At 43.1% G+C, this 14,184-nt stretch overlaps 1 protein-coding gene across 2 annotated transcripts in view; it reads left to right on the forward strand.

Annotated features, from left to right (window-relative positions):
* LOC111160917 (FERM, ARH/RhoGEF and pleckstrin domain protein 2) overlaps window positions 1-14,184 on the forward strand; it is a 97,033-nt gene that overhangs the window by 21,770 nt on the left and 61,079 nt on the right. The gene's annotated exons all lie outside the window — the stretch shown is intronic.

The raw sequence follows: 14,184 nt of genomic DNA on the forward strand, positions 1-14,184 counted from the left end.
AGTCTTCTGCACACAGCTAGCAAGGAAGCTACCTACTGGGCGTAGCAGCAAGAAAGCCCAAAGCCCTAGGGTCAGGGAGAGAACCTCCTTCTTGTATCCCCCAGCAAACTTTCCTGACAAGGCAGCTTGTAAAAGAGAGTTGTCTCTCGGAGCCTGCCCACGATCACAAAGCAAGGCAAAAAAGGGTACATTTGGAGGAGAGAAGCAATAAATGGATACTTAGCTCCCCCCTGTTAATAGGTTCAAATTTGGGAATTTTAAATTGTCCTGTGTCCTTGAGTAAGAGAAACTGTCGTAGAAAGAACTGGGTACCAATGGATCCATCAATAAATAAGCTCTCATGTTATGCCTGTGTCCTATGGTAGAGATAATTTGTGCAAGATATTCTTTTCAGTCTGAGAACACCGAATGCATAGGAATATATTTCTCCTTTCAGGATATAGAATCCCCTCTCTGATAAGCAGAAATGGCAGTTATGTCTTTAGGCTCTCAAATTCAACACAAGTCCTTATGGCCTTCAGTGCAGTTTGGGTCGATCTCTGGTCCATAGCATTTTTAGGGATATGTGAGAGCCTGAGACTTGAAAGTGTGCCAGAGTGGGAATGAAATGCCTATCAAAAATGTTGGTGACCTTTCAAAGAATCTAGAATGAATGTAGCTACAGTTTCTTGTGAGCTCTCAAGATTATTTTCATTATACAGCATAATATTATAAAAGAAAATTTTTAGACACAATTATTATTATACACAAATTTTAAGTAACGAAATTATAGAGCTGTGAATTGTATAATAGGAGTAGGCATCTGGGTAGATGGAGGAGTTATAATTTAGCAAATGAACTGTAAATGGGCATATGAAACAAGTCGAAGGACTAAATCAAGCTTTTTCCAGAATTTTCCCACAGTGCTCAAGACAAAGAATAAAGGAGTACTTTGTTAGCTGAGATTTTGTAGCCCGTTTCCATCCAGACAAAATCTTTAATGGTACTTTTGTCTATGTAAATTTTTAACAATATGCTTTATGTCTAAACTTGGAGAAGAACTTTAACACTGTGGCCAACTGGAAAATGGGAACTCTGAACAAAAAATTTTGGTTTTTAACCTATATTTTGTTTATTATGTTTTTAATGATGTTTCTTCTCCAGTCTAGTGTTTGAAACACAGTTCTAATTTGAGTGGCTGCTTACCTCAGTGGGAAGTGGGTTGTGAAGGCAGTTTTCTTCTGTTTTATCTGTTGACGATGCCAGTGCTTCCACTGTCTGTAAGACCTTTCCAGTACGGAGTTCAGAAACTCTTTCCCTTTGCTACCTTGGGAATGTACAGTGGGTATGGGTCCTGCACTCCACCTGATGGTGCACTTCTGGATTTTAGGAGCAGATGATGCTTACCCCAAGCTTTATTAAGGTTTGCCTCTCCATGATTCATGTTGAATTAATATTTGTGTATGGTGTGAGGTAGGGGTTGATGTTCGTTTTTTTCCCGTATAGTTACTCACTTCCCTTGGCTCCAGTTGTTTGAAAGACCATCCTTCCTGCACTGAATCACACGGGTGCCTTTATTGTAAGTCAGGTGACTGTGCATGTGGGGCTCTGTTTCTGGGCTCTCATGTGCTCCACAGGTCTGTTTTTGCACCGATACCATACTGTCTTAATTACTATAGCTTTAGAATAAGTCCTGATATCTGACAGTCTAAATCCTCTAGCTTGGCTCTTCTTTAAGATTGTCTTTGCTTACCAGGCTTTGGTATTTATATTGCTTTTTAATCTGCTTGTCAATTTCTGTGAACGCTGACCGCTGGGATTTTGATTGGAATGGCATTGAATGTGTGGATCCCATGGGGAGCACTGATGTCTTATATGGAGGGATATGCCGTGTTCCTAGATGGGAGGATATCGAGCATATCCCACCAGATGGTTAGGTCTTCTTTAGCTTTTCTCAGCAATGTTTTTTAATTTCCAGTATAGCAGACTTCTGGGTCTTTCCACCATAGATGGCATGTCCTAGATTTCACTTTCTAGTTGTTTATTATCAATTTATAGAAATAGAATTGCTTTTTGTGCATTGACTTTACATTCTGTGACCTTGCTAATTTCATTTATTAAATCTGATAGTATAATTTAGACTCTTTTGTTTTCAGCTGCTAGCTAAATTTCTGTACTTTTTTATTTTTGAGGCTTTTATTTTGAAGCAGTCTCAAACTTATAGAAAAAAGGCACATGGTACAAAGATTTTTCCTTTCCTGAATTATTTGAGAGCAAGTTGCCCCAGCACTCTTATACTTCAAGTATATTTCCTACAAACAAGGAGGTTCTTCATCATTGGGATTCAGGACATTACTGTGGATCCCTTGCTACTCTCAGGTCCCCAGGCCCCATTCAGGTTCCCCCACCAGTAGCACTAGTGTCCTTTTTAACAAATGACCCAGTGTACAGTCCCCTCTCTATTCTCCAGCTTGTGTGACTTTCACAACACGGACACTTTGAGGTTCACAGTGGGTAATTTGTAGGTGAGTCTCCGGTGGACTCTGCTGTTTCCCCGTGATGCGATCCAGGCTGTGCGCCTTTGGTGGCGTGTTACCTACTGAATGTTTGTGTCCACCAAAATCCATATGTTGAAACCTGACCCCCACTGTGATGGTTATTTGGAGGTAGGGTCTTTGGGAGGGAATTAGATCATGAAGGTGGAGCCCTCCTAAATGGGATTAGTGCCCCTAAAAGAGAGAGCTCAGAGCTCTCAGCCCCTTCCATCATGTGAGGACACAGCTGAAAGCCATTATGGAAGCTGAAAGCGGGCCTCCGCCAGACACCCAATCTGCCAGTGCCTTGATCGTGGCCCCCAGCTTCCAGAGCCTGAGAAATCATTGTATATTGTTTTAGCCACGCAGTCTGTGGGATAGCAGTCTGAATGAACTAAGATAGAGGGATGGCATGGAAGGGATGCTGGGCCTCACTGCATTCTCTGACATGGTGTACAATTTCAGTTCATCCTGGTTCTGGCAGTGTTCACCCTGGGTTCATCCTGCTCTCTTGCTGCCCCCAACCTGGCATTGGCCCTTTCTCCAAGGAAGATCTGTGTTTGAGGTATGCTTCTGACCTTCTGAGTCTTGCTGATCCCAGGACCTGTCAGGGCACAGAGCCAGGGCCTGTGGCGCTCTATGCCAGGCCATCCTCCCACATAGACATAGTCCCTGTTGCTGCTCTCCATCCTACTGTGAGCTGCCGTCTTCTGCAGACATTACCTCCCTCTGCTCTGACCCACCACTGCACTAAGGGGTGACCACTTGCCCCAGCTAGGCTTCGGTATCCTGCACTTGGCCCCTCTGTGCAAACAGCCCACCTCCCTGACCCATATTGAGCCTACTTTTATATTTTTTTAAAAATCACATAGACTTTTTAAAAATAGGTTGGTACATGCTCATGATACAAATTTCAAAAAGTATAGAAGGGTACTCAGTCACAGCGTTTAGTTCTCTGGAAACAACCACCACTCCTGATTACTGCGCCCCTTCCAGAGTATTTTCCTGCATATATGTGTGTGTCTGTGTATTTACATTTATGTGTGCGCTCCCCACATGGACGGTGGCATAGGCACTGCCCTGCGCCTTGCTTTGTTCCCTCAGCACTATATCTTGGGGGTCTTTCCATTTCTGTGTGACCCTGGTTGTGCCACAGTTTATTGACCTGTCCTGTTGGGGTAGATTTGGGGTACTTTAATCATTTGCTATTAGAAGCATTATTGTAACAAATACTGTTTTATATGCATGAGTTTGCACTTCTGAAATTCATCCCAGAGTGGGATTTTTTGGAGAATGGTGTGGACATTTAGATTTTAGAGGTAGCTGCAGCCAGGCTCGCACAGCGTCGGGGCAGCGGTTTGCCCACAGCCCTGTGTGGGAGCGCTTGGCCCGCGCTTGCTCACATAGCGTGTCAGACTCTGAGTTCTGGCGCCCTGATCAACCCCGCAGTGGAGCCTCCGCCTCATTCAGACCCATGCCTCTCTGCTCAGGAGTCACATTGAGTCTCTCTGTGTGTGCAGGCGTCCCTTAGGCCTCTGCTTTTGCCCATTGTTCTCATCAGTTCATAATCTTTTTACTTACTGATGTTTTCAATCTGGTGTGTTTTACTTTTTTCTTAAGATTTTATTTGTTGTTTGAGAGAGAGAGCACAAGCAGGGAGGAGGGGCAGGTGGAGAAGCAGACTCCCTGCTGAGCAGGGAGCCCAGTGCGGGGCCTGATCCCACGACCCCAGGATCCTGACCTGAGCCGAAGGCAGGTGCTTAACCAACTGTACCACTCAGGTGCCCATGCAGTCAGTTTGTTTTAAAGAAATTTGCATTTTGCTGTGACATGAGCTGTTGCCTCCCCGTGTATCTTTGACTTGACAGCAGTTTCTTTTCTTGTCTTTTTTCTTTTTCTTTTTTTTTTTTTTAAGATTGGGGTTTTTTTTATTTGTTTGGGTTTTTTAAGATTTTATTTATTTCTTTGACACAGAGAAAGAGAGCACAAGTAGGCACAGTGGCAGACAGAGGGAGAGGGAGAAGCAGGCTCCCCACTGAGCAGGGAGCCTGATGCAGGACTCAGCCCTAGGATCTTGGGATCATGACCTGAGCCAAAGGCAGACACACAACTGACTGAGCCACCCAGGTGCCCCAAGATTTTTTTTTTTTTTTTTAAGATTATTTATGTGAGACACACACACACACACACACACACACAAAACACTGTGAGTTGGGGAAAGGGATGATGGGAGAGAGAGAGAATCCTCAGAGAGACTCCTTACTGAGCAAGGCCCCTGATGTAGGGCTCTATCCCAGGACCCCGAGACCATGACCTAGGCAAACTCAAGAGCTGAGTGGCCACATAACCAGCTGAGCCATCCAGTTCAGTCCCCTTAAGGTAAGTATCCCTTAGGACTATATTTTTAAGTCAGCACTCTGTCCACTGTGGGGCTCCAACTCACTGTCCCCAGCCAGCTGGGCACCTGTAACAGCTTCTTCTTGTGCACACACTTTACTTGCTGTCCCCCGTTTCTCAAGCCCCTTGTTAGGGTGCTAAACTTATGGTGTGTCCTGAACACAGCTTTCCACCACAGAGAGTATGAAACAAAACTGTCTCATTGCAGGACTTCGATGAGTGGATGTTTTTGTCTTTAGATGTTTTATTCATCTTGAAATTATTACATGAGGTAAGGGTACAACCTTGTTTTTTTCTGGAGGGACATCAAGTGGCGTTTGCTGAATAATGTGTGCTCCTCCCACTGACTGACCTGCTCCCCCAGCTGACTGACCTGAGACACCATGTTTATCAGGCCTCCAGTACTCTATATATTTGGGTATATTTCTTTATCTCCTAATCTGTTCTAGTTATTTCTCTATGTGGACAGGCACCAGAACAAAACATTTTAATTCCTGTGGTTTTCAGCAAGTTGAATATCTGGTAAGGCTAGTCCTCACCTCTTTTTCATTGGCATGCTTGCATTTAAAAGAAAATCCCAACTGTAGAATTAGTCTATCATGTTCCTCGGAGAACCCTTTTAAACCTTGTATTAGGACAGCATGAGATCTGGCTGAAGTCAAAGAGCACGAATACCCTGTGAGGCTGTTTGTGGTCGAGAAAACCATGGGCCCTGCGCCTCTTCACGCCCCTTCTGCAGTCCCCTTTTTCTCTCATAAAACTTGCTCCATGAAGCTTTTTTTTGTTAAGTTTATTCCAAGACACTTCAACTCTTTTGTGGCTGTTACAAATGTGGTTCTTCCTTTCTGTCCTGAAAATGGTGGTTAATTGTGTATAGGTGAAGGCTGTTTGGATGTATGTATAGAAATTTCTCCCCTACCGCCTAACTGAAGTCCATGTTTTTCATAGTAGCTTTCTAGTAGATGTTCCTGGGTTTTCAAAGTAAATTATCATACCTACAAATAATGATAGTTTTGCATCCCTTCTGATTTTTTTTTTTTTTTTTTGACAGAGATCACATGTAGGCAGAGAGGCAGGTGGTAGGGGTGGGGCGAAGGCAGAGGCTTAACCCACTGAGCCACCCAGGCACCCCTCTTCTGATTTTTTACCTTTCATTTCTTTCTCCACTTTGATGTTGGTGTCACATAGTAGTGATTGAGTGTGCTGTTGAGAGTGGCCTCCTTGTCTTGTTAAATGTTAAAGAATCACTTTTTCTTCCTATTTTATTAAGAATTTATATCAAGGGGGCACCTGGGTGGCTCAATCATTTAGCGTCTGTCTTCGGCTCAGGTCATGATCCCAGGGTCCTGGTATGGAGCCGTATCAAGCTCCCTGCTCAGCAGGGAATCTGCTTCCCCTTCTCCGTTTGTCTGCCACTCCCTTTGCTTGTGCTCTCTCTCTCTCTCTCTGTCAAATAAATCTATTTCTTTAAAAAAGAATTTGTATCAGGAGCATCTGGGTGGCTCAGGTGGTTGAGCATCTGCCTTTGGCTCACATCATGATCCAGGGTCCTGGATTGAGCCAGTGTTGGGCTCCCTGCTCAGTGGGGAGTCTGCTTCTCCCTCTCCTGCTGTGCACTCTCTCTCTCTTTCTCTCTCTCAAATAAGTAAAAATACTTTTTTACTTTTTTAAAAAAGAATTTATATCAAGAGGAATAATTGAATTGTATCAGATGCCTTCTCAGCTTTTCAGATTCTGGGAATAATCCTAGGATTTTTTTCCTGACACATCTACTGATATGATATAGTGATAAATATGCTGATACTGTATTGAATTATCCTGTTTTTTTATTAATTTTACATGGTTATGGTACATTAATCTTTGAGTTGTTGGTGGATTATGTTTGCTGGTATTTTGCTCAGGATTTTTTTTTTTTTTTTTTTAATTTGAGAGGGGTGGGGAGGGTGCAGAGGGAGAGAAAGAACCTTAGGCAGACTTCACGCCCAGCATGCAGCCCAACATGGGGCTCCGTCTCAGGTCCCTGAGATCACCACCTGAGCCGAAACCTAGAGTCGGACACTCAACCGACTGAGCCACCCACGGATCCCTTACTCAGGATATTTTCACTGATACCTATGACTTGGACTTTTTCTCTCAGGGTTGTCTGTGTGCTTGTATGGAGTTTGGGGGCTGTTCCCCAAGAAGGACATTTAGAAGAGACCACTACCACCACCTACCGTGTATGAGCCTAATTTAAAAAACTTTGGAAATGCTGTCCCTATGTGATTTGTGGAAACACCTGATTCTCCTGGTTGTTGTAGGAGTTCAGTACGTATTTCAGGTGACACAGAGAATACAAAGTTCCTTTTCTTTGCCTAAACATAATAATTGACTGGGAAAAGCTTTTTTCCTTGGTAAAATTTACTCCAGTCCAGGAGTTAAGCCCACATGGATATGTATATGTGTGTATGGATACATGTGTGTATATGTGTGTATATTAAAACAGAAACATGGGTAATTAAATGTTTTTTTATGCCCAGATTTAAAAACCCTGTTCTGGGTTTGGACGCTGGTGCATCGTGAATGTGCCCCTGTGTGTCTGCACACCTGACGCATGCTGGCCTCCCTCAGTCAGTTGGGCAAGCCTCCTGACTGCATAACTGTGGGTAGAGGGCTTGGGGAGGGCTGTTCACCCCACCACTGTGCTACATAGGGTGGCTGTGCTGCTAAGAGAGGAGAGGGGAGAGCTGGAGCATGGCAGAGCGAATGTGGCTGTTTCAGGTCTGTCGGGGATGCACCTGTTGTGTGCTGGGCTTGGAGATTCAAGGATGGGTAACACAGTCTCTGACCATCTAATAGTAGGAATGCCCCCAAACAGATGGGTGAACAGCAATGCCATAAGTGCGGTGCTGGGGATAAGTGCCAAGGGGTGTGGCGCGTAAGTGGAGCTGACTGAATTTGAGGGACCTTACCCTTGAGGTAACGAACTCCTCAGGTTCTCAGAGGGTCTGCCCAAGACCAACAGAGGGGGAGAGGGTGTCTCCCTGTGAGGAGCGGCGGGACATCCAGGTTGCCCCTGGATGGGTGAAGCCAAGTCATGTGGGGCTGTGCACACCAACCTGTGAAGGCATTCCCTCCTGTAGGGCACCCTGCCTGCACGCCCCTCCAGTCCTGGAGGAGGGCAGACGGCTGTGGGAGAGCTTCCTGGGGGGACTGGTTAGTGTTTGAGGAGCTGTAGCCGACTCCATGATTTCCACGGAGTGATGACCACCTCACCACCGAGCGATCCAACTGCATGTCCGTCCAAGAGGCCCTAGTGTGGGCACATTTTCTGCAGGAGCACAGGGGGCACACAGGCACTGGCGTGCCTCTGTGGCACCCGTCGCCCCAGAGTGAGCCCTGCCTTGATCTGTGTAAGAGGTGGCATTATGGTCCTTACGTCCAAAGAACTTGCTCTTCTGTGTTCTCTGAGGTGCATTGTCAGTGAAGGACCCCTTTGCAGCCCACCTTTCCATTCCCATGAGGTGTGTGTTGTGTTGTGATTCACTGCATGCTTCTTTGTCACAGTGCAGTGCAGATTTTTGTATTTTCACATAAGAATTCTCATTTTAGGGGTGTAAACACTTCTTGGGTGCATAGTGAGAGAGTTTACTGGTTAAACTTGCAGGAACATGATGTCCTTTGGGATGATGCAGATTTGCCTTTCTTCTCACTCTCATTGCAAAAATGACAGATGCTTGGGGCACCTGGGTGGCTCAGTCTGGTAAGCATTTGTCTTCAGCTCAGGTCATGATCCCGATCCTGGGGATCCCATGACCCCTGGGATCAAGACCAGTGTCGGGCTCCTAGCTCATGTTCTCTCTCTCTCTCTCTCTCTCGTTATCTCTGTCGCTACCTGTGTCCCTCTCGCTATCAAATGAATAAATAAAATCTTTTTTAAAATGACAGGTGATCTCAAAGGGAAGGCTGTCAGCTTTTCCCCATTGAGAATGATGTTTGCTGTGGGTTTTCATTAGATGGATTTTATGAAGTTGGGGAATGTTCCCGCTATCCCTATACTTTGAATCGTTTTAATCAGGAATGGATGCTATATCTTGTCAAATGCTTTTTCTGCATCTGTTGAGAGGACCATGTAGTTCTTCTCTCTCTCTTATGATTTGTTCTGTCACATTGATTGATTTGTGAATGTTTAACCACCCTTGCATCCCATGGATAAATCCCACCTGGTCATTGTGGATAATCTTTTTTTTTTTTTTTTTTTTTTTTGGATAATCTTTTTAATGTACTGTTGGATCCTATTAGCTAGGATCTTGTTGAGAATCTTGGCATCCATATTCATCAGGGATATTGGTCTGAAATTCTCCTTTTTGGTGGGGTCTTTGCCTTGTTTGGGGATCAGGGTAATGCTGGCTTCATAGAAAGAGTCTGGAAGTTTTCCTTCTGTTTCTCTTTTTTGAAACAGCTTCAGGAGAATAGGTATTATTTCTTCTTTGAAAGTTTGGTAGAATTCCCCAGGGAATCCATCAGGTCCTGGGCTCTTTTGGGAGGTTTTTGATCCCTGCTTCAATCTCATTACTAGATATTGGTCTATTCAGGTTGTCAATTTCTTCCTGATTCAGTTTTGGAAGTTCGTAGGTTTATAGAAATGCATCCATTTCTTCTAGGTTGCTTAACTTACTGGCATATAACTGTCGATAATAATTTCTGATGATTGTTTCTGTTTCCTTGATGTTAGTCATGATCTCTCCCTTTCATTCAAAATTTATTAATTTAGGTACTCTCTCTTCTTTTGGATTAGTTTGGCCAATGGTTTATCGATCTTATTGATTCTTTCAAAAAACCAGCTTCAGTTTCATTGTTGTGTTCTACTATATCTCTAGTTTCTGCCTCATTGATCTTTGCTCTAATCTTGATTATTTCCCTTCTTGTGTGTGGGGTCGGCATAATTTGTTGTTGATTCTTCAGTTCTTTAAGGTATAAAGAGAGCTGGTATATTCTGGATTTTTCAATTTTTTTGAGGGAGGCTTGGATGGCTATGTATTTCCCCCTTAGGACCACCTTGCTGTATCCCATAGGTTTTGGACCGAAGTGTCTTCATTCTCATTGGTTTCCATGAATTGTTTAAGTTCTTCTTTGATTTCCTGGTTGATCTGAACATTCTTAAGCAAGGTGGTCTTTAGCTTCCAGGTGTTTGAATTCCTTCCAAACTTTTTCTTGTGGTTGTGTTCCAGTTTCAAAGCATTGTCATCTGAGAATATGCAGGGAATAATCTCAATCTTTTGGTATCAGTTGCATCCTGATTTTTCATTCAGTATGTGGTCTATTCTGGAGAAAGTTCCACATACACTCGAGAAGAATGAGTATTCTGTTGTTTCAGGGTGGAATGTTCTGTGTATATCTATGAGGTCCATCTGGTCCAATATGTCATTCAATGCTCTTGTTTCTTTATTGATTTCCTGCTTGGATGATCTGTCTGTTATTGAGAGTGGCATGTTAAGATCCCCTACTATTAATGTATTCATATCAATATGACTCTTTATCTTGATTAACAATTGTCTTATGTAGTTGGCTACTCCCGTATTGGGGGCATAAGTATTTACAATTGTTAGATCTTCTTGGTGGATAGACCCTTTAAGAATGATGTAGTGTCCTGGGTGCCTGGGTGGCTCAGTGCGTTAAGCCTCTGCCTTTGGCTCAGGTCATGATCTCAGGGTCCTGGGATCGAGTCCCGCATTGGGCTCTCTGCTTGGCAGGGAGCCTGCTTCCTCCTCTTTCTCCCTGCCTGCCTCTCTGACTACTTGTGATCTCTGTCAAATAAATAAATAAAATCTTTAAAAAAAAAAAAAGAATGATGTAGTATCCTTCTTTATCTCTGACTACAGTCTCTAACATGACAAGATGTCCACTCTCGCCACTCTTGTTCAACATAGTACTAGAAGTCCTAGCAACAGCATTCAGACCACAAAAAGAAATAAAAGGCATTCAAATTGACAATGAAGAAGTTGAACTCTCTCTCTTCTCAGATGACATGATACTTTATATAGAAGACCCAAAAGATTCCACCCCCAAACTACTAGAACTCATACAGCAGTTCAGTAATGTGGCAGGTTACAAAATCAATGTACAGAAATCAGTTGCTTTCTTATACACTAACAGTGAAAATACAGAAAGGGAAATTACGAGAACTATAAGATACCCGGAAATAAACCTAACCAAAGAGGTAAAGGATCTGTACTCGAGAAACTACAGAACACTCATGAAAGAAATTGAAGAAGACACAAAAAGATGGAAGACCATTCCATGCTCATGGATTGGAAGAATAAACATTGTTAAAATGTCTATACTGCTTAGAGCAATCTATACTTTCAATGCCATTCTAATCAAAATTTCACCGGCATTTTTCAAAGAACTGGAACAAACTCCTAAAATTTGCATGGCACTAGAAGAGACCCTGAATTGCTAAGTAAATATTGAAAAAGAAAAACAAAACTGGGGGCATCATGTTGTCTGATTTTAAGCTTTACTGCAAAGCTGTGATCATCAAGACAGCATGGTACTAGCACAAAACAGACACATAGACCAGTGGAACAGAGTAGAGAGCCCAGATATGGACCCTCAGCTTTATGGTCAAATAATCTTCAATAAAGCAAGAAAAAATAATACGGTGGGAAAAAGACAGTCTCTTCAATAAATGGTGCTGGGAGAATTGGAAGCTATGTGTAGAAGAATGAAACTCAACCATTCTCTTTCACCATACACAAAGATAAACTCAAAATGGGTAAAAGACCTCAACATGAGGCAGGAACCATCAGACTCCTAGAGGAGAACATAGGCAGTAACCTCTTCAACATCAGCCACAGCAGCTTCTTTCAAGACATGTCTCCAAAGGCAAAGGAAACAAAAGGGAAAATGAACTTTTGGGACTTCAAGATCACAAGCTTCTGCACAGCAAAGGAAACAGTCAGTAAAACAAAGAGGCAACCCATGGATTGGGAGAAGATATTATGTACAGTACAAAGGGCTGATATCCAAGTTCTATAAAGAACTCCTCAAACTCAAAACACACAAAACAGATAATCATGAGCAAAAAATGGGCAGAAGACATGAACAGACACTTCTCCAAAGAAGATTTAAAAACGGCTAACAGGCATATGAAAAAATGTTCATCATCATTACAATCAGGGAGATTCAGATCAAAACCACATTGAGATACCACCTTACGCCAGTCAGAATGGCCAAAATTAACAAGATAGTAAAGAACAAGTGTTGGAGAGGATGTGGAGAAAGGGGAACCCTCTCACACTGTTACGGGAATGCAAGTTGGTACAGCCACTTTGGAAAACAGTGTGCAGATTCCTTAAGAAACTAAAAATAGAGCTTCCCTATGACCCTGCAATTGCACTATTGGGTATTTACCCCAAAGATACAGATGTAGTGAAAAGAAGGGCCATCTGTACCCTAGTGTTCATAGCAGCAATGGCCACAGTCACCAAACTGACAAAGAACCAAGATGCCCTTCAACAGACGAATGTATAAAGAAGATGTCCATTTATACTGTGGAGTATTATGCCTCCATCAGAAAGGATGAATACTCAACTTCTGTATCAACATGGATGGGACTGGAAGAGATTATGCTGAGTGAAATAAGTCAACCAGAGAGAGTCAATTATCATATAGTTTTGCTTACTTGTGGAGCATAAGGAATAACATGGAGGACATGGGGAGATGGAGAGGAGAAGAGAGTTGGGGGAAATTGGAGAGGGAGACGAACCATGAGAGATTGTGGACTCTGAGAAACAAACTGAGGGTTTTGGAGGGGAGGAGAGTGGGGAATTGGGTGAGCCTGGTGGTGGGTATTAAGGAGGGCACGTATTGCATGGAGCACTGGGTTTGGTGCATAAACAATGAATTCCGGAACACTGAAAAGAAATAAAAAAGGAAAAAGGGTGGGGGAATGACAGATGCCTTGATGAAAAATTTATACATTAGAGAATTTAGTCAGCAAGGTAAAAGTGAGAGCACTAGTCCCACCCACCAACCCCCCTCAGTACTAAATGGCAAATACAGTGTGAGTGCAGTTGTGTGAGAGTATCTGCAGGAGAAAGTTCTAGAAGTAGAATTGCTGGAGCAAAGATATGTGTGTATACTTTAATTGTGGAGGTGTTTCCAAATTCTCCCAGAAGATAGGATGGATCGGGGTTCGCCTGGTGGTATGTGACATGGCTATCTTCTCGTAGCCGCACCACGTCGCTCTCCCAGGCCTCTGAGATAGGGGGAAAAGACACCTTGCTGTTTTAATTTATTTCCTTATTAGAGGGCTTGAGTACATTTTTCTGTGCCTAAAAGCCATTTATATGTCTTTATCCAATTCATAAGAGCAATACGAAAGATAAATTATAATTTGTTTCAGTATGACTCTAAATTGTAACTTTGTGGGGCGCCTGGGTGGCTCAGTGGGTTAAAGCCCCTGCCTTCGGCTCGGGTCATGATCCCAGGGTCCTGGGATCGAGCCCCGCATCGGGCTCTCTGCTCAATGGAGAGCCTGCTTCCCCTTCTCTCTCTGCCTGCCTCTCTGCCTACTTGTGATCTCTGTCTCTCAAATAAATAAATAAAATCTTTTTAAAAAAAAAAATAAATTGTAACTTTGTTCACTGTTTCTCTATTCAGAAGTTTTTCATCTTTATTTAATCAGATCTGTCTTTATGCTATACTGAGGAAAACTTTACTTACCTGAAGACTGGAGAAATATTTTCCTCTGTTTTGTTCTGTTCTTCAATCCACCGGAATTTTTTTTGTGAGCAGTGCAGACCAGGGATCTAATTCCATTTTTCTTCTAAATGGAGAGCTGGGGCGCCTAGGTGGCTCAGTGGGTTGGGCCTCTGCCTTCGGCTCGGATCGTGATCTCAGGGTCCTGGGATCGAGTCCCCCGCCAGGCTCTTTGCTCACCCAGAGCCTGCTTCCCCCTCTCTGCCTACTTGTGATCTCTCTCTGTGTGTCAAATAAATACATAAAATATTTAAAAAAAAATTTTTAAATGAGGGCTGATTGCCATCTCGTGTTTGAACAGTCCATGTTCTTGCTAATGTTGTTACCAAATAATATTCACTTGGATCTTGTGCAAACATGGAGTATGAGACCCACCTTTTTAGTAAATATCAAGTTGTTTGTTCAGATGTTTTCTGAGGCTGAAAATGGGTTCTGCGTTCTGAAAATGCCTCAAGTTACAAAGAAAAATGGCTAAGGACACAACTGAGAACACAAGACTGGAGGAATTGTCTCGCTTTATACTGGTGTC

Source organism: Enhydra lutris, unplaced genomic scaffold (genome assembly GCF_002288905.1).
Source record: "Enhydra lutris kenyoni isolate GAN:26980312 unplaced genomic scaffold, ASM228890v2 scaffoldscaffold1, whole genome shotgun sequence".
NCBI classification, from domain to species: Eukaryota; Metazoa; Chordata; class Mammalia; order Carnivora; family Mustelidae; genus Enhydra; species Enhydra lutris.